A 21,486-nucleotide genomic window follows, 5' to 3' on the forward strand; every position below is an offset into this window, starting at 1 on the left:
TATCTACCTACAGGACCAGCCCAAGACAATTTTTAGGGTTGCCATGTGTCCTCTTTTTTCAGGACACGTCCTCTTTTTCATGGGTAAAATTTATGTCCAGGTGGATTTTTAAAATTTGCCAAACTGTCTCTGACTATGCTTTCTGCCAACAAACACCTTGCCAACAAAGGTCCATATAGTAAAAGCTCTGGTTTTCCCAGTAGTGATGTATGGAAGTGAGAGCTGGATCATAAAGAAGGCTGATCGCCGAAGAATGGATGCTTTTGAATTATGGTGCTGGAGAAGACTCTTGAGAGTCCCATGGACTGACTGCAAGAAGATCAAACCTCTCCATTCTGAAGGAAATCAGCCCTGAGTGCTCACTGGAAGCACAGATCGTGAAGCTGAGGCTCCAATACTTTGGCCACCTCATGAGAAGAGAAGACTCCCTGGAAAAGACCCTGATGTTGGGAAAGATGGAGGGCACAAGGAGAAGGAGACGACAGAGGACGAGATGGTTGGATAGTGTTCTCGAAGCTACTAGCATGAGTTTGACCAAACTGCGGGAGGCAGTGGAAGACAGAAGTGCCTGGCGTGCTCTGGTCCATGGGGTCACGAAGAGTCGGACACAACTAAACGACTAAACAACATGCTTTCTGGATTAGACATAGACATAACTGGTGGCTGAATACTTTCCTCTTCTTTTCTCCTGCCTTCCTCAGCAATATACCACAGCTCCTATAGCCTACATCCAGTAGGGTTTTTAAAATGAGAGTCATCATAGCGTCCTCTTTTTTGCTCTTCAAAATATGGCAACCCTAGCAGATAACATGATGTCCTGCCCATTCCATGAATGAACTAGTTGTTGTCTTTTCCTTCAACACGGGCAATAGGAAAGCATTTTTCAGGGAATTTGGGGGCAGCGGGCTAGTTTAGCGGATGCATGACAGTCCTGTGGTTCACATAGCTTTGATGGCCAACCATTGTCTGGAGGCTAAGGAGATACTGGTTGGCGGTGGGACTGCTGCTCCCTCAACATCTGCCACTTGAGGCAGTTGCCTTACTCTGCCTAATGGTGGGGCCAGTCCTACTACTATGGTTTGGAAGAAAAAGGATGGGGAGCGGGATATTTCAGTTAATGTCAGTAAGGGGAAACAGGATGTGTGAGGAACGTTCATTTCCTGTTCATTTCAATGTTGTGTCTGAAGACGCTATAAGCCAAGAGTTGAAATAGGAAAGAAAATTCTATTGAAATTTGAGAGGAATAGGGGTCTACTGTCAATTCTCAGCACGCTTAACAAATGGACTACCCTTAACAAACCACAGAGCACTCTTTGCATCGAAACGAACTGACTAGACTAGATTTGAATTGGCCCTCAATAAAATTGGAGCTGTAGCAATTTGCCTTACAATGCTATTGTGAAGCTTGACCTATGTGGGATGTAACGTATTTTCTTTGTTTAAATTGCTATGTCATGATTTGTGGTTTTAGGTAATTTGACGATTCTGGTATTTATTGACTATTTTGAGAAGCAAATCCATTATACATTTTGTCCCATATTCTGAGGGAAGGGGCAGCAATGCCATGTGTCTACTGAATGGATTAATGTCTGAATCTCCCTTTCGCTCTGTTTGCTTGCTCTTATTTGGAATACAAAACCTGCTGCACATCTCTGAAAGGCGATATGAGAAAACCTTCCAGTCAACTGCCCCCAGAAACCGTGTTTTTGGGGTCAGAATGCAAAAGCCATTGCTCACCAATTTATAGAACATCCCACCGTGACAAGAAGACATTGTGGTCAGATCTCGCAAGCAGCCACCTCGCTATCGGGTTTAGATAGCTAAGGCTGTTGACATAGCAGTTCAAATCTACCAAAATGTGTTGACAGTCTCTGGAGAGGTCACAGGTTGAAAGGCCTCATCAAAAATATACATGGAAGGGGGAAAGATCTGAAGGACTAGAGAAGAAAGAGGGAAGATCATGTTTACATTTGCATGAGACAGCTGGGAATAATTTCAGCCTTTAAATATTTGGAAATGGAAGGCAGGCCACAAATACTACCTGGAAGTAAGTGCCACTGTATTCAATGGGGCTGACTCCTAGGTAAGCATGCCTAAGATTGCAACCTAATGGATGGATGAGCCAGGCATCAGCTTCTTGTGTGACCTCAAGAAAGCCATTATTAAGTCAGCCTTCCATCTGCAACATGGGCATAAAAGAATACTGACCTACCTTCCTGAGTTGTTGTAATGACAAGAGAGAGAGATTTATGTCAAGGGATTTGAACATCTTAAATACTATTTTGAAAATGTTAAGGAGGAGAAGCCTAGCAGGTAAAAAATAAATAAAGCAGCCTTTAATGAGCCCACAAAAAATTACTAGTCTGCATTTTTTTTTTTTCTTACCTTCTTACAGCAATAGTCTTCAACCTTTTCAGACCCAGGACCTACTTTTAACCCAAACATGGATCAGGATACACATTGGATCAGGCTGTGAAGTGTTAGTGGGTCCTGACCCACCCAGAGAACACTAGCAGGTGGCGCTGTGGTCTAAACCACTGAGCCTCTTGGGCTTGCCAATCGGAAGGTCGGTGATTCGAATCCCCACGACAGGGTGAGGTTCCACTGCTCGGTCCCTGCTCCTGCCAACCTAGCAGTTCAAAAGCACGTCAAAGTGCAAGTAGATAAATAGGTACCACTCTGGCGGGAAGGTAAACAGCATTTTTGTATGATCTGGTTTCCTTCACAGCGTCCCATTGTGTCAAAAGCAGTTTGGTCCTGCTGGCCACATGACCTGGAAGCTGTCTGTGGACAAACGCCGGCTCCCTCAGCCTCAAAGCGAGATGAACGCCACAACCCCATAGTCGCCTTTGACTGGACATAACCATCCAGGGGTCCTTTGCCTTTTACCTTAGTAGCTTAGAGGAGAATAGCCTGCATTTCCATGCTGGCCACAGAGGAGGGGAAGACCCTGCTTTGCAGCTAGTATTAAAAAAACAGGTTTCTAGCTTTTCAGTAGGGTGTGTGCAGACACAATGCCCTCCAGATGCTGGGGACTACAACTCCCATCAGCTCAAAATAGCATGGCCAGTGGTCAAAGATGATGGGAGTGGTAGTCCAAAACATCTGGAGGGCGCCATGTTACTTTCGTTGACCTAGTGGGCTAGGGGATAAAGTGATTCTTCCTCCATCCCCATTTACTTTATCGCACCAAGCCATCCTGATGTATTTCCTGTTAGGAGCTTGTCCTACTCTCGAGTAGGACCCTGGCAGAGACACATGCCCAACTGGCATGTTCTCTCCCTCCTGGTCGTTCTTTTGGGAGCTTCAAAAGCTTTCTTCAGCCCAAACATCATAGTGACTGATGTCAACAGACACCGGCACACTTAGGGATCTGCAGAGTTTGCGCAGCAATCGCGTGACAGACTGCAGCAACTCAGCATTTTGGCTAATCTACTTTATTTACATATAAACACACAGAGAGCACTGCAACATGGCTCCCTCTCTCTCTAGCATCAGACAGCAAAGAGAGAAAGAACAAAGGACAATAGTCCCACTTCGCGGAACACAGTAACACAGACATCCTGTCTCCATCACTTTCCACTCTGCGGAGTCAAAACACACTGTCATGTGGTAGACAAAAATCCCATGACTGCAGTCACGGAGCAGGAATTCTAACATTTCCATACTGGTTGTGGAGGAAGAGGCTCTTTTTTGTTCTACAGCTAGCGGAAACAGCTGCTGGAGGAGAAATGTGTCTGCATGGGATTTCTGGTCACCTGTGGCGATCTGGTGAGCCACTAAATGCAAGGCTGCTCTAAAAGCCAGATTTCATGCTGCTTGTCCATTCAAAACAGAGCATTGGAAATTAAACTAACCATATCAGAACACAGACAGAATAAGGGAGGAAACAAACAGAGCAGTCAGAATGGCTGCGCAATTGTCATTCGGCATGTAATGCCACAGCTCTAACAATGGAATAGAAATAAAGGTCTAAACAGAAGCATGGAAAGGAATGGAAGCATAGGAAAGGAGTAAATAAAGATATGGATTTTTAAAAATAATATTGCCACTGTGTTGCAACCATCTAACTTGTCATTAATGCTCCAGCATGTATCATAGATCAGCTATGGGCCCCGGAGAGCTATAGGTTTGTCCAAATCTTTTTTTCATATATCTGGAAATGCGACGAAGCAGCCAAATTCTCAGGAAGTGTGGAGACAAGAAGGCATCATCTAAGTGACACCCTCACAACACACCTTGGATTGCACTAGAGCCTCTGATTTTCCTCCTCCTTGTGAATAAATCAGAATGGTAATTCTCTGTGCATCTCAAGGAGATGGCAGCTGAAACGAAATCTGCTAGTGTGCATTCGTTATAACAAGATAATTTATGTGAAGAGTCTTGAAATATGTGTTATATAAACGCTATTAGTAGACGGTGGGAAAATTTCTCCTGTGTCCTTTGCCCCCCCTCACCCTCTATTCCTTGGGGAAGGGGCTGTTTCATTCCCCCCCCCCCTTAATTATAACTCATTTTCAAGCAGATGCATTTAAAATTCAAAAGGGACTTAATAATGCTTGCAGTATTTATGCACCTATATAAAATAAAACGAACCAAAACTGTCTTTTTTTGCTCAGCTTAACTGAGAATAGCATCTTCTTACTGTATCAAGCACAGAAATAATTGCCTCTTGAAGTCAACTTCCTGATGTAGGTTGGGTGATACATTCACAGCGACATATCTGTGCCTTTAGGATATTGAGATCAATGATTCATTAAGTGATACTGTCAGTTATTTATGTTGTTTGCCATAGGTACTTGGAACAGAGATCTGGGATCCAAATGCCCCAGTTGTTTCTCTCCTTCTGTATGTCACGCTAGCCACAACCTGGCATATGCTGTAGGTGGCACTCTGCCAGCTTGTGGCTTTACTGAATAAAACTGTACCATATTGTCCAACTACCGTATTTTTCGCTCTATAATATGTACTTCCCCCCTCCTAAAAACTAAGGGGAAATGTGTGTGCGTCTTATGGAGCAAATGCAGGCGGGAGGCTCTGCTCAGCTCTCCCTTTAAAGAGCCATGTGGAGCGTGTGTGCAGCTCGTGGGGGCTTTTCCCTGAGAAGGGCTGCCCTTCTCCCTCCTCGGGGAAAAGCCCCCAAGAACCACACACACGCTCCGCATGCTCTTTAAAGGAAGCATGGCTCTTGGGGGAGCCTTCATTCCGTTGCCCTGAAGAGGCTTCGTGTGGCTATCCCAGAAGCCAGAACAGCAAGAGGGTATCCCAGAAGCCAGATCCCTCTTGCTGTTCTGGCTTCTGGGATTCAGAATATTTTTTTTCTTCTTTTCCTCCTCCAAAAACTAGGTGCGTCTTATGTTCTGGTGCGTCTTATAGAGCAAAAAATACGGTATATTTCTCCTTCTCCCACTCTATTCTTGAATTTTCATTCCACTTGCCATTCTCTCTCAGTTTTATGGCTGCACATGCCCCGAAAGGATCTTACAGACACATTTGTTCATTTGTTTGCTTATTTGAAACAACTTTTGCCAACCTGGTGCCCACCAGATTTTTCTTGTAGTGCAACTCACATCAGCCTCAACCGGCAAAGCTACGCTGGCTAAGGTCGATGGAAGTTGTAGTCCAAAACACCCAGAAGGCACCAGGTTGACACCTACATCCCAACTTTTATAAACTTGCCCCAGGCACCTCCAAATAATTTCATAAAAGACAATGCCAAAAAAAGCACAGAAAGAATGAAAACCAAAGGTGTCAGAATTGTATTAAATTGCATTATCCACTGAATATTTAGGCCCTTTAAGAAAAAACAATCATCTCCTGGAGAACTGAGTCAGAAGTGTGGCTTGGTTGGAAAGGTTTGTTACTGCTCTGAGCAGGCTCCCAGGCCTCATAAAAAAAAAATTTAAACCACTCACCCAGCTTGTTGACAGTTTCTGCCAGAAATCCAGTACAGTCGTACCTCGGATCCCGAACGCCTTGCAACTCGAACGTTTTGGCTCCTGAACGCTGCAAACCCGGAAGTGAGTATTCTGGTTTGTGAACGTTCTTTGGAATCCGAACATCCGACGGGGCTTCTGCGGCTTCTGATTGGCTGTGGGAGCTTCCTGCAGCCAATCAGAAGCTGTGCTTTGGTTTCTGAACATTTGGGAAGTCGAATGAACTTGGAAGGCCTGTGGTCCTATAAATGGGCCATTCTCAATTCATGTACACAAAGGCTAATGTTTCCATCTGTTTCATGAACCCTGAAATGGTATACAATTTAAACAGCATCAATGTGCATTCTTGGCAAAAAGGAGAGCGTGTTGGGGAGATTTCAGAGGGACTGCTCACCAGAGTTCAGTGAAAAGCTTTTAGCAAATCTGTTTTATGTGTCTGGATAACTCTAGGCAAACTGAGCTACCTTTGGGGAAACAAGATGGAAATCTCTTGCAAAAGGTACTGTGGAAGAGCCAGGTGCTTGATCTATGTTATTCCTTTTAACTGCACATGAGAAAGACACACCACAATACTGTTCTGGCACACAACTCTGCAGAAAACTTGTTGAAAGATTTTCAAGCCTAGACCTCACTACAGAGCAAACCCAAGATAGCTAGAAAAATAGGTCTAATAGGAAATTCTAGCTCTGGAAAATTTATTCTTTTTCATAGTACTGTCATGAGAGACGTATGGGCCGAGTATCTCAAAGAAGCAGTACTGCTGGTAAAAAAACAAACAGCATTTTCTTTATTTTTTCTCTCCTTCTCTCAGTTTCTCCCAGAATCCAAGCAAGCCCATGAAATATTTACTAGCAAAATATAAAGGAAGATCACCTCCCATGCTCAATTATTTAGCGAGGTCTCAATGAGACTTTTAAAACATTAATTGATAAAGGCCGCTGGGCATGAAAGAGAGAAGGGGCAGACATCTAGCTGGCTTTGTCTTCAACAGATAGATGCGTAGCTTGTTGCTGTTCCTTTCTCCGAGTCCACGATTGCTCTCCTATCCTTTAAATCCAGCTTTTTCTGTTCTCTTTGTGCTCTTTGACAGTCGACGGGGTGAATGTAGTCTTTGCCACGTTTCCACCCCCCCAAAAAAAATGTGGGCATCAGCAAGAAACATGCTGAAAAGGGGCAGCCCAAACGATGAAGTGGGTGGAAAGGTTGCATAATTTGGGACTTTTCCATTTAGAGGAAAGACCAGTTAAAAGGTGACACTGTGGAAGTTTATAACATTATGGATTATGCATAGCAAGGAGAAGTTTCCACAGAGGCAGTAAAGCTTCTGAACACCAGTTGCTGGAAAACACAGGAGGGGAGAGCTGCTCTCGAACTCAGAGCCTGCTTGCGGGTTCCCCACAGGCTCACGTAGTTGGCCAGTGTGACAAAAGGAAGCTGGGCCACTGGCCTGATTCAGCAGACTCTTTAATGTTCATATGATTCTAATTAACTGCAGGGGTCTGGTTGTTTGTTTTTAGATGTTTTTAATACAATAGTACATTGGACCTGGGGACGCGGGTGGCGCTGTGGGTTAAACCACAGAGCCTAAGGCTTGCCGATCAGAAGGTCGGCAGTTCGAATCCCCGCGATGGGGTGAGCTCCCGTTGCTCGGTCCCTGCTCCTGCCCACCTAGCAGTTCAAAAGCACATCAAAGTGCAAGTAGATAAATAGGCACCGCTCCGGCAGGAAGGTAAATGGCGTTTCCGTGCGCTGCTCTGGTTCACCAGAAGCGGCTTAGTCATGCTGGCCACATGACCCAGAAGCTGTACGCCGGCTCCCTCAGCCAATAAAGAGTTTGGATTTGATATCCCGCTTTATCACTACCCGAAGGAGTCTCAAAGCGACTAACATTCTCCTTTCCCTTCCTCCCCCACAACAAACAGTCTGTGAGGTGAGTGGGGCTGAGAGACTTCAGAGAAGTGTGACTAGCCCAAGGTCACCCAGCAGCTGCATGTGGAGGAGCGAGGAAGCGAACCTGGTTCACCAGATTACAAGTCCACTGCTCTGAACAACTACGCCGCAACCCCAGAGTCGGCCACGACTGGCCCTAACGGTCAAGGGTCCCTTTACCTTGGTTCTCAAACTTAATCTGTACTGGAAGTGTGTTCCAAAACAAAGGCACGTTTTCCCATAGAAAGTAATGCAAAGCAGATTAATCTGTTCCAACTTTTAAAAACAACCCCTAAAACAGCAATTTAACATGATTTTTGCTATCTAATGAGACCATTGATCCATAAAATGAAAGCAATAATCAATGTGCTGTACTATGAAATAAATAAGACAGTATTGTAGATGATAAAAATAAAAATTAATTTTTTTTCTTACCTGCACTGATGATCGTCATTGTTTGGATGGGGGGGCTTTTATCCATTTCCGCAGTCAATCAATCAATCAATCAATCACACAGTCACAAAAACAAATTAACCGAAAAGCCTCAAAAACCAAAACGCTAAATAAATAGCAAAAACAAAAGCACCCAAATTAATCCGTTCCAGAAGTCCATTTGACTTCCAAAATGTACAAAAACCAAGGCGCAGCTTCTGATTGGTCCAGGCGCCCCAGAAACCACAGCCGACAACTGCATTGGATGTTTGGCTTCCGAGAAACATTAAAAAACTGGAACACTTAGTTCCGGGTTTTTGGTGTTTGGGAACCAAGGCGTTTGAGAACCAAGGCGTTTGAAAACCGAGGCACGACTGTAGTTAAAATGTGTTTTTATTTTGTTGCCATTTGTGCTTTGTTAACTACATTGCGTTTGCTTCCCTGAGTGCCTTTGGGAGGAAAGGCAGGATATAAATTTAATGAACGAATAAATGAATAAATGAATGAAATATGCAGACTTCTCTTCATTTACCACCCCCACCCGCAATTCATGCGCAAGCAGCCCTATGTGGAATAAGAGATAGCATTTCTGCAAGTTTCTAGGAGAACTAAAAGATGTATTCCCGTGAACCAAAGAGATTTATGATAGATATTTATATGGGTATGTAAAAGATGAGGAGGGGGAATTCACAGTGCTGATCAGGAAAGGTCCTCCTTTCAAGAACAGTGGGTTGTTTTGTTTTACATATTTGCAGATTTATAAAGCACAACCCAAAGCTAATGAAGCAGTGCAGGAGAAAATAAAAATAAAAAACAGTTATAAAATAACATTGTCATGATAGCTCAGTTGGTTAGAGCATGGCGCTGATAACACCAAGGTTGCAGGTTTGATTCCTGCGAGGGACAGCTGCATATTCCTGTATTGCAGGAGGTTGGACTAGATCAGGGGTCTGCAACCCGCGGCTCTGGAGCCGCATGTGGCTCTTTTACACCTTTGCTGTGGCTCCTGGGCGGATACTAGCGAGGGGAGGAGGTGCATTGTGTGCCCCGACACTCCCCACTGTGGCGGGCGCTGTACTGGCTGTGACATCACATGTGGGCGGTGCGTGCGTTAGTCACGCACCGTCCCGACGTCACCTTCCCGCCCGCCCGCTACATTGTAAGGGGCATGTACGCTGGTCACTGCATTGAAAGGGGGCATGTACGCTGGTCACTGTTTTGAAGGGGAGTGAAGAACACACACACACAAAAAGGTAACTTGTTAATTTAACGTTTATTTCTATGAGGAGGAGTAATTCTGAGGGGTCAAACAAAGAAATAATAAAAAAGTGACAAAAAAGTTATTTTTATAATGACGAGTTTTGCGGCTCCCAGTTTTTTTTCTTTGGAAACGGGTCCAAGTGGCTCTTTTTGTCTTAAAGGTTGCAGACCCCTGGACTAGATTATCCTCAGGGTCCCTTCCAACGCTACAATTCTGTGAGTCTTCTGTCTGCAAATGTCACACAATTGAAGTAGTTTTGTGGAGGTTTTCAGTAGCGTGGTTTCCCTTTTCCCAGACAGCTCCATTTTTCTTCCTCTTTTGGTAGCTCGACAGTGATAAAATGACACAACTGGGTTAAGGCTGATTCAATGCAGATGGGAGGGACTTTTCTGGATTAAGATGTAAAAAGCCTCCGAGAAAACCTATAAGGACTTCACACTTCCAGTTTGTCCTGTAACGTTCCCTGCCCTGTTCTATTCCCACGATCATTCTCCCCAAAATAGTTCAATGAAACATCACAGAAAACAGCAGCTATATGAAGAATGGTTGTGTAAGTCAGGCCATCGTTTAATAAGATATTAACAGACAGATGCTCAATATACTATTGCATTGCACTGGCAAGCAATTATTCCAAATAACATTATGAAACCAGGACAAATCATTCAACGGTTGTTGTTTTTTAAAGCACATAATTGCTTGATGCTGTGCGAAAAGATACTGTACGGAGCACGCGATGAGTCTGGAAAACTATACCTGCCTGCATTCAAAGGAAACTACTGGACTTTCCAGGCCTCATTTGTCTCTCACTGTTTGAGCTTGACTTTAAAAGATACGAGTAATTTGGCAATGTGTCTGCACATCTGAGGCTGGCATTTGCGATTCCTTATGAATTTATTGCTAGCAACAGTCCCTCTAACATTGAACTCAGGTGGCTGAGTTCCTATGGGTTGGGAAGCAAAACAGGACTGTCCAAAAATAAGATAGTGGTTTCTGAATAATTAGGGGGTTCCCTGGCTATAAGGAAGCATAGGGCTGTAAATTAAGGCATTTTAAACGCCTCCTCCCCAATCTGACGGGACCTGTAAGCTTCTACAATAAGTGGAATTTAAAGGTGGTAGAAAAAAATAGGAGGAGAGGGGAGGGAGGAATTAATTGATCTTCTCAGTCTCTCAATAAATTAAATTTGAAGGGGAAAGTCAGGGTTTGGGGCATATGTTGCTGTTTTTTAACCGGAACTTGCTGGAACTCAGTTCCGGCACCTCTCAGGTGGGCAGCATTGTCATTATAAAAGAACAAGGGAGGCGTTCATGGTAAATTCTTTTTCTGGAAAAATAGCACTGGGGATATATATCAGTAGTGTAAAAAACAAACTAATAATAATAATAATAATAATAATAATAATAATAATAATAATTTATTATTTATACCCCGCCCATCTGGCTGGGCTTCCCCAGCCACTCTGAGTGGCTTCCAACAGTATATTAAAATACAATAGTCTATTAAACAGTAAAAACTTCCCTAAACAAGGCTGCCTTCAGATGTCTTCTAAAAGTCTGGTAGTTGTTCTTCTCTTTGACATCTAGTGGGAGGGTGTTCCACAGAGAGGACGCCACTACCAAGAAGGCCCTCTGCCTGGTTCCCTGTAGCTTGGCTTCTCACAGTGAGGGAACCGCCAGAAGGCCCTCAGCGCTGGACCTCAGTGTCCGGGTAGACGATGGGGGTGGAGACGCTCCTTCAGATATGCCACTCTTCCTGCATTATAAAGAAGATGGAAGGAAATGGAAAAGGGTCTGCTTCCCTTTCCAGGGCGGGGCTAGCCCGTTTTGCCACCTGAGGTGAAATGGGAAGTTGCTGCCCTGTGTTCTCAGAACCCATTCCTGCCAAAGCCTCGCTTACTGGGGTCATGCGGCTGCAACTTCCGGCAGGATCTCTCAGAGTCCTCCTCACAATCTCATGGGGCTCAGGAGATCTCACCAGAACCTGGAAGCTGCTGCAGCCACCCCTTAGATTCTGCCACCTGAGGCAGCTGCTTCAGTCTGCCTCATGAACAGGAGGGCCCTGTCCTTTCCCCAGGAACTCCCTTCACCTGCCATGTATGAAGTTAGATAGCACAGCTGAGGATGACATTTACTGTTTCTTTTCTTTTCTTTTCTTTTCTTTTCTTTTCTTTTCTTTTCTTTTCTTTTCTTTTCTTTTCTTTTCTTTTCTTTTCTTCTTCCCTTCCCTTCCCCTTCCCCTTCCCCTTCCCCTTCCCTTCCCTTCCGAAACTCCACATCTGGGGCTCCTGTTCCAGGTTGACTAGAGCCCTGAACAGAAGAACACCTATAATATAACATACCCTCCAAACGTCCCTGTTTTCCAGAGACAGTCCCAGATTTACAGAAGCCATCCTTGGTTTCTGATTTGGTCCCAGAATGTCCTGCTTTTCCTTAGGATGTCCCTATTTTCATTGGAGAAATGTTGGAGGGTATGGAGTTATGCAACCTGCAAGCCAAGGAGATAAGTCACTATGCAACCTTTAGAAGACATTTGAAGGCAGCCTTGTATAGGGAAGTTTTGGAGAAATATTTGACAGTACGCAGGTCTCATTGGAAACAATGTTTTTTAGCCACTCACACAGCTTATGAGTTACTACCTGAACATCTGAATAGAACATTTCGCTACAGGTCTCCCTTGCTTTACTGATCTTTTATCCTTCCTTCAAGAAGCCCCTGACAACTCTATTAGCCTGCTTAACTCCTTTTTTCTTTTTTTTTAGGGCAAGCAAAGTTGTAATCCTCACAGTGTCAACACAGAAGTACCGTAAGTCTTATTAAATTCAGTGGGACTTACTTCCAGGTAAGTGGGATTAGGATTGCAGCCTTAGTTATTATTAGTTTGTGGTATCAGCATTTAAACCCTTATTTATGTTAACAAAAAGCAGTAGAAACATTTTTGAAAGCTAACTTTTATGTTTTGTTTTAATCCAAAAGTTATATGTCTTCATAATATGATGGTCCATTGCTTCATAATATTACAGTCCATTTCCAAGCATCTTGTGTACTCGGGGAAATCCAAACACAAGCTGGCTATGAATTTGTGATTCACATAGAACAAACTTTGTTACCCACACTGAAGCTCTTCTTTTTGATTAAAACAAAACAAAACTAAGCCAGATCAAAGCTGCAAAAGGAAATCATTTTAGCCAAAGCAAAGTTGTTCTGAGCCATGATTTCAACTAGTCTAAATGAAAACAAGAACAGAAAATGTCAAACTACCGCAACTGAATTATCCCAAGACCTGAACAAAGACAACAGAAAATGCTAATGTAAGCAGACAGATTGCATGACAAGAGCAAATGCTAAGAAACCCAGCAGATCAAAGGCATTAATATACAACCAACCCAAGGCCACAGTGTGAATATGAATATATATTTTTAAGTCAGCATACTTAAACCCAGTGCTTTTTTCCCTAGGAAAATTAGTACCGGTACTCACCATGAAGTTGTTATAGTAAGTGCCACACTTTTTAACAACAAAAAAGAGGTGCCACTACTGTGTACCATTGAGTACCCCCTGATGAAGAAGAAGAAGAAAACATTGCTTAAACTCAAATTTAGACAAACTTTCCAGGAAATAGTTCAAAAACCAGCAAATTTGACTGAGGCTGCAATCCTAATGCTAAGAGTAAGCCCCATTGAATTCAATAGGATTTATGTTTCAGAAAGAATTGTGAGGTTTGTGCTGTAAGTCTGTTATGCTAATTTACAGAAGGGGATTAATTCATTGTGACTGTACATTAACAGTCTCATTTGTAATTCATCATGCGAAAGGCTGGGCTGGATGAATCCCTAGCCGGAAATAGAAGGGGAGGAAATGGAGGCAGTGAGAGATTTTACTTTCTTGGGCTCCATGATCACTGCAGATGGTGACAGCAGCCACGAAATTAAGAGACGCCTGCTTCTTGGGAGGAAAGCAATGGCAAACCTAGGCAGCATTTTAAAAAGTAGAGACATCACCTTGCCAACAAAGGTCCGTATAGTAAAAGCTATGGTTTTCCCAGTAGTGATGTATGGAAGTGAGAGCTGGACCATAAAGAAGGCTGATCGCCGAAGAATTGACGCTTTTGAATTATGGTGCTGGAGAAGACTCTTGAGAGTCCCATGGACTGCAAGAAGATCAAACCTATCCATTCTGAAGGAAATCAGCCCTGAGTGCTCACTGGAAGGACAGATCCTGAAGCTGAGGCTCCAATACTTTGGCCACCTCATGAGAAGAGAAGACTCCCTGGAAAAGACCCTGATGTTGGGAAAGATGGAGGGTGCAAGGAGAAGGGGACGACAGAGGACGAGATGGTTGGACAGTGTTCTCGAAGCTACAAACATGAATCTGGCCAAACTGCGGGTGGCAGTGGAAGACAGGAGTGCCTGGCGTGCTCTGGTCCATGGGGTCACGAAGAGTCGGACACGACTGAACGACTAAACAACAACAATTTAGTTCTACTCTCAGAGGCAATATACTTTGGAATACCAGTTACCAGAAATGACATATAGTTCCTTCTGATTCCCCTCTGACTCCCCCCCCCCAACTGTGGATTTTGATGTAATGATTTTCTTCTCTGCATCTCTGTCATAACTATATTTTTATAAATCCTTTATCAATCCATAGTTCACATTTTTACTACAGGTTTTCTGTCAATCCTACCAATGTATGTAGTTGTTTACAATAGCTTTTCAAATAAATTATAAACTTTCCCCCATTCTTTATTAAAGACCTCCTCTTCCTGATTTCTAATTCTTCCTATAAGTTTTGCCATCTCGGCATAGTTCATCCATTTTGTCTGCCACTCTTCCTTGGTCAGAGTTGTACCATCTTTCCATTTCTGGGCTAAGAGAGTCCACGCAGCCGTGGTCGTGTACATAAATAGTTTTTGTCTGGTCCATCGGGATCTCTGGTCCTATAATACCTAAAAGAAAAGCTTCTGGTTTCTTTGGGAAAGTTATTTTCGCCTTTCCCCCCAGTTCATTATATATCATTTCCCAGAAGTCTTTTATCATCTTACATGACCACCTCATATGATAAAAAGTACCCTTTTTTTCTTTACATTTCCAGCACATTTTAGACTTTGATTTAGAATGGTTTTCTTTCCTGATGGTGCAATTGCTTTTGGTGTGAACTACGGTCCAATGTGGTGTAGTGGTTAAGAGCGGTGGTCTCGTAATCTGGCGAACCGGGTTCGCTTCCCCGCTCCTCCACATGCAGCTGCTGGGTGACCTTGGGCTAGTCACACTTTTTTGAAGTCTCTCAGCCCCACTCACCTCAGAGTGTTTGTTTTGGGGGAGGAAGGGAAAGGAGAATGTTAACCGCTTTGAGACTCCTTCGGGTAGTGATAAAGCGGGATATCAAATCCAAACTCTTCCTCTTCTTCCATACCTACAACTGAATGTTCCTTTCCCTCCCAGCCTTTTCTTGCAGCAGAAGGATCTGAGTGAACAGAGACCATTTGCACCATAATTTACTTACGCAGGTTCTCATTCACTTGAAAGATTGTCTCGCTGTGAGTGTTCACGCTCTCAGGACCATCTTTAGCAAATGAGGTATGAGGACACGATTCCCTCAAACACAAAGAGGTTTTGTTCATTTATTTTATATCTCACCAGCTCTTCAGTGAGCTCAAGGTGCCACACACATTTGCCCCTCTTCCCAGCGGTGTAACAGGGGCAGGGGGGGGCCATGGCTCCAGGTGCACGATTTGGAGGGGCTGCGATCAGGCACCCCCCATGACAGGCACAGAGCCCTGGCAGCAGGGGGTTGGCCTAGTGTGCAGGTGGATGGAGGAAGCGCACAAGGGGCCTGTTGGAGGCAGGCTTCGTTCACCCTCCACACGGGCTCTGTGCATGCCGCCCATGCCTCCTCAACCCCAGCTGCACAGTCCACCAGGGGGCCACAACATTTGCCCTGCCCTGGGTGCCTGCAACCCACGCTACACCACTGCCTCTTCCCATTTTATTCTTGCATCAGCGCTATGATGTAGGATAGGCTGAGAGTGCATGACTGACAGGCCCAAGTGAGCTTAATGGCTGAATGGGGATTTTAACATTCGTTTCCCAGGTCCTAGTTTGACACTCTAACCCAGTAGTTAGAAACCTGTGGCCCTTCAGATGTTTCTAGACTACAACTCTGATCATCCATGACTATTGGCCATTCTGGCAGGGGCTGATGGAACTCCAAAAACGTATGCAGAGCTACAGGTTCCCCACGCCTGCTCTAGCTGCTGTATCTCATTGACTCCCTTAACATGCTTTATGGTTGTATATGGATTTGAGGTTAGCACTAGACCTGCAAGCTAGGTCTCGGTAATATTGTATCTTAAACCAATGAAGAGTTTGGCCAAAGATCAGAGCCATATGAAATACACCTTGCTTCTTTCTGCTATGACCCTTCAGATATGTTCTTCCTTCTACGAGTGCGGCAGGTGAACATTCTTAAATTCAGAAGCTGTCAAGCAAAATTTAGTGTAATAGGATGAGACAGCAAATCTATTACTGAATATTTGTGTTTGTCAAGGCCATCAGGAGAGCGCTGAGGCCCCAGAGAATTGCTTCTGTTTTCCTGCTGCTAAGCTGTGCCACGCAGAATTTGTCATTTGATAGACAGGTATTATTGCCTTGCCATTTTAGACTTGCTGTGGTCCTGTTTATGGTTAAGAATGCAATCATTCTGGGGAGAAGTTCTTAGAATTCAGCAGGTCTTGCTATAGGCAATATATGAGAACAATAATACAAAAGGATTTATCCTTGCCAAGCACTTTATGTATATATGGCGGGGTTTTGTGTGTTATTCCTCGCTTTATTCTCTTTTTGGCTTTCTGTATTCCATAAATGCATGTATTAATGAAAAAAGAAAAAAAAGAAGGCAGCCAGGCATTAATCATGAAATCGAAGTGGTAAGTATTATCTCGATGCTGGCAGAGAAATCAGTAAGAAAACTTATGTTTTAGTCATCTTAGTCATTTGGATCCCAATCTTAAAAGGGAGATTTTCTACACTGAGCATAAGACAAGACCAGCTGGACGATAGTAGTGGTGGTGGTAGTGACAACAACAACAACAATTTATTTATATCTTCTTTCTTCTTTGGCGATCACTTGTAACCAAGTAAGATTGTCTTCCGTGAACACGGTTTTAAAAGTGAGTCCGTAAGTGACCGTGGAGGCCAATTCTGGATCCACATGTCCTTCTACAGTGGTGACATACATTTCTGGGTGGGAGTTGATCATGGTGAGGGTTTGCCAAGCATGCCTTCCTCTTAGCACATTTCTCCCTTTCGACCTGAGTAGAACATAGCAATTGTGCTAGCATTCACCAATGGAACTATCCTTCAGGAGCTCCTTGTCTGAACTCCTTTCAATGTCATCCAAACTGGTGACCAACAATACATCTTGGGGTCATGAATTGGAACTGGTGTTTGTCAGACCGCTCAAACTGCAGACATCAGTGTTTGGAAGATGACACCGTGTATTGTAAATCTGTGATACTGTGGAATAATAGCCGTCCCTGTTAAAACAACAAAAAAGGGAAATTTGCCCAGTACTGCTCCTAAAGAGGAAACAGAAGTAGACCACGTCAATTTTTACAGCAGAGTCCTACAGATTTCCAAAAGTAAATCCCACTGAGTTTATAGTGGAGTTTATTCCCAGGTAAATATGCATAGGATTGCAGCTTTAGCCAAAGAGACTCTTAGGGCGTGTTCACACCATACATTTAATGCACTGAGATACCATGGCTTCCTCCAAAGAATTCTGGGAGCTGTGGTTTGTTAAGCATGCTGAGAGTTATTAGGAGAACCCCTGTTTACCTCCCTACCCAAGCTACAGTTCCCAAAGTGTTTTAACAATCAATCCCTCTTCTCAAGAAATTCTGGGAATTGTAGCTCTGTGAGGACTCTAAAAAGGTAAAGGACCCCGGACGGTTAAGTCCAGTCAAAGGCAACTATGGGGTTGTGGCACTCATCTCGCTTTCAGGCCAAGGAAGCCGGCGTTTGTCCACAGACAGCTTTCCAGCTCATGTGGCCAGCAGGACTAAACTGCTTCTGGCGCAACGGAACACCATGACAGAAACGCCATTTAGCTTCCCGCCTATTTATCTACTTGCACTGGCGTGCTTTCAAACTGCTAGGTTGGCAGGAGCTGGGACAGAGCAACAGGAGCTCACCCCGTTGCGGGGATTCAAACCGCCGACCTAATCAGAAAGTGGGGAGTCTACACCTCTGGCTCACCAGTGCACGGCTTTCCTTCTAGCCAGGTTGAAGATACCATTAATTAATCTAATGTCATCATTAAAATGCTGGAGGATGTGGAATATGTGTTTATATACATATCCTACTCACACATGGAAAGGCCAATGGTGATCTGTTCAGGCTGCTTAGCTTCAGAAACTTGGTTCCCCAAATACTGGGATTTCCCAGACTACTTAAAGGAGCTGGTTTCTCCCTGTCTTGAGACAGAAGTCTCCCTCCCTTCATGACATAGGGAACCTTCAATGAAGGTGTACAGTGGTACCTCTGGTTGCAAACGGGATCTGTTCCGGAGGCCTGTTCGCAACCTGAAAAGAGCGCAACCCGCAGCGGAGCACCTGTGCACGCGCAGGTTGCGATTCGCCACTTCTGCGCATGCGCGTGACGTCATTTTGCGCGTCTGTGCATGCGCGAGCAGCGAAACCCAGAAGTAACCCTTTCCAGTACTTCTGGGTTGCCGCGGGACGTAACCTGAAAGAATGTAACATGAAGCGGACGTAACATGAGGTATGACTGTATCCTACTTTGGGCTCATCTCAGACACTGCAATGTGGGAGGTGCTTAGCCAGTGCTATTTTTCTAGAAGAAGAGGTGCCAGAACTCACCAGGAATGCCTCCCTCTTTCTCTTAGAATGGCAATAGTGCCCACCTGAGAGGAGCCGGAACTGAGTTCCGGAAAGTTCCACCTGGAAAAAAAGCCTCAGGTTTAACTATCAAAGCACAATTCTCAGGGAACACTGAGAATTGCAGCTCTGTAAAGGGAACAGGGGTCTTCCAACAACTCTCAGCAGTCATAACACAGTTCCCAGGATTATTATTTTTTTGAAAGCCACAACCGCTTAAAGTGGTGTTATGCTGCTTTAAAAGTATAGTGCAGGTGAAACTGATTTCTACAGCTCTGGCAGGTAAAAATTATCACTTAAGAACGAAACTTTTACGTGCTTGTTATGTTCTTTCCCCTGTTCTTTATGTCTTATTTGTTTCCCCCGATAGTCGTTGTTCCCTAGAATGTATCTTGCTCTGTAAACATGATGAAGGACGCATTTCTCTAAATTTGAAATATAGTTACAACTAAGGGGAAAACTAGCCATGCTTTGATGGCTCCCGTTTAAAGTAAATAGCGCTCTCTCTCTCTCTCTCTCTCTCTCTCTCTCTCTTTTTTAATGCCTCCTTTTACTCTGCAAACTCTTTAAAATTTAATAAAGTTAATAAAGCTGTTTTGTTTCTGTTTTTTTAAAAAAAGATAAGTAAGATAATAATCTGTAAGCAATAAAAATGAAAATAAAATTGCAGGTAAAACACAATAGTAAGAAAATGAAACAGAGAAGGAAGCTATATATCATTTTTGCCTAGACAAGAGATGCTCAAATATTCAGAAATAGTTATGGTTAGATTTGCCATGCTAAACAAAGAGGAAATAATCCCCAACAGAGATTTGAGCCTATAAACTCTCTGTTATAGTACCATCTATGCTAGTCTAATGGTGTAATATTTTGGCCACTATGCCTCAAATGTTCTTTCGGTGCTGGTGGGTGCCATAGCTGTGAGGAAAGAGAAAGCAGTTCAATGTTGCCAATTTCAGGATTTATCATCAGGGAAGGGATGCAGCGACAGACTTGATCATTCCCAATTCTCCAGATCACTTGATCGTTCCCAGTTCTCCAGATTACTTAGGTGTCCCCGCGTGTAGCTGCTGAGCTACACTCCTGCTAAGCAGCCCCCATGTAAACATGGGGGCCCAAGGGAGGGCAACCAAATAAATCCTCATGCTTATATTCTTCCATGCATTTCTTGCCTTCCTTTCTGCTGACCATCAACCTCTTCACAGTGGGCATCATTCTGACCTCCAAAAGAATATTATTGTTAGAATTCCTGCTCCGTGATTGCAGTCATGGGATTGTTGTCTTTCACATGACAGTGTATGTTTTGACTCCACAGAGTGGGAAGTGGGAAGACAGGAAGTTTGTGTTACTGTGTTCCGTGAAGTGGGACTGTTGTCCTTTGTCCTTTCTCTCTTTGCTGTCTGATGCTAGAGAGAGAGGAAACCGTGTTGCAGTGCTGCGTGTGTGTTTATATGTAAATAAAGTAGATTAGCCAAAATGCTGAGTTGCTGAGGTCTGTTATGCAAGCTGCGAAGACTCTGCAGATCCCCAAGTGTGCCCGTGTTGGTTGGCATCGGTTGCTGTGATGTTCAGGCTGAAGAAAGCTTTTGAAGTTCCCGAACGATCGACCAGGAGGGAGAGAACATGCCAGTCGGGCATGTGTCTCTGCCAGGGTCCTACTCGAGAGTAGGACAAGCTCCTGACAATTATGTGGGTGTGTCACAAAATTATGGAAGGAAATAATATGAATGATGTTCCTAACATGCCCTTTTCCACACGGAGAAAGGGCTGCAGCTCAGTGATAAACCATCTCCTTTGAATGCAGAAGGTCTCAGATTCAATTCTGGCATCTCCAAACAGAGTTGAAACCACGGAGAGCTGCTGCCAGGCAGTGTAGAATGGGGGGGGGGAGAGACCACAGACCAGGGAGCCAAATGCAACCCTCGAAGCCCCTCTCTCTGGCCCCCAAAATTCTCCCTAGGCCACACACCTCATTTTTGTCTAGCTGGAATGTGTCCTTGAGCTCTCATAATTCTCTGCCTCTTTCTTGTCTGGCTGGAGGATGGAGCAGAGTGTGTGAGAGTATGTAGAAGGTGGCCGGCTATACAAAGGTAAAATCTGATTTTGTTGCTTTCCTTGCTTTTGCCTCTAGTCCTGCCCACCCCTGGCAAATGGTCTTCAGAAGGTTGTGGCCTTCAAGATGGAGAAAGTTCTCCACCACGAGTGTAGACAGTAGTGAACTAGATGGACCAATGACCTCAATCAGTATTAGGCCTGGGTGATGTATTGATACGTTGCCCAGGACCGGCCTAACGGCCAGAGCACAATGGCGCCTTCACCCGGTTGAATGTTGCGGCTGAAACTGCCATCACTTCTGAGTCTCTCCTCCACCAGCACCTGATGGGCAGAGGAAGGAACAAGCTGCATCAACCCCGGCCCCGTGAGCTGCCAGTGTGAAATTGCTGCTGCTCCTGCCATGGGACTTGGAGCAGGTTCACCTCAGTGCCTTGCAGGGTTGATGCACCTTACACTGACTAAGACTGGGCAATATCTGCTTTTCAACATTCCAATGTATCGCTATATTGTGATGTTTGGCTGGTGATGCATCACAATGTTGAAAAGCTGATATTGCTCAGTCTTAGTCAGTGTAAGGCAGTTTCCTATGTTCTATATTGCAGGGAGGAGGGAGGGAGGAAATAATAATAATAATAATAATAATAATAATAATAATAATAATAATAATAATTTTATTTATACCCCGCCCTCCCCAGCCAAAGCCGGGCTCAGAGCAGCTAAACAACAATAAAAATAACACAGTTTACATAAAATCACAATCAATTAATTGAAATACATTCTAAAATCAATTCATTCTAAAATCAATTCAGAGTCAAATTAATGGCAACCATTGGGCCAGATTTCTATGATGGAACAGCTCTGTCTTGCAGGCCCTGCGGAAAGATGTCAAGTCCCACAGGGCCCTAGTCTCTTGTGACAGAGCATTCCACCAGATCGGGGCCACGGCTGAAAAAGCCCTGGCTCTGGTTGAGGCCAGCT

Source organism: Podarcis tiliguerta, assembly GCF_965153285.1.
Source record: "Podarcis tiliguerta genome assembly, chromosome: 12".
NCBI classification, from domain to species: domain Eukaryota; kingdom Metazoa; phylum Chordata; class Lepidosauria; order Squamata; family Lacertidae; genus Podarcis; species Podarcis tiliguerta.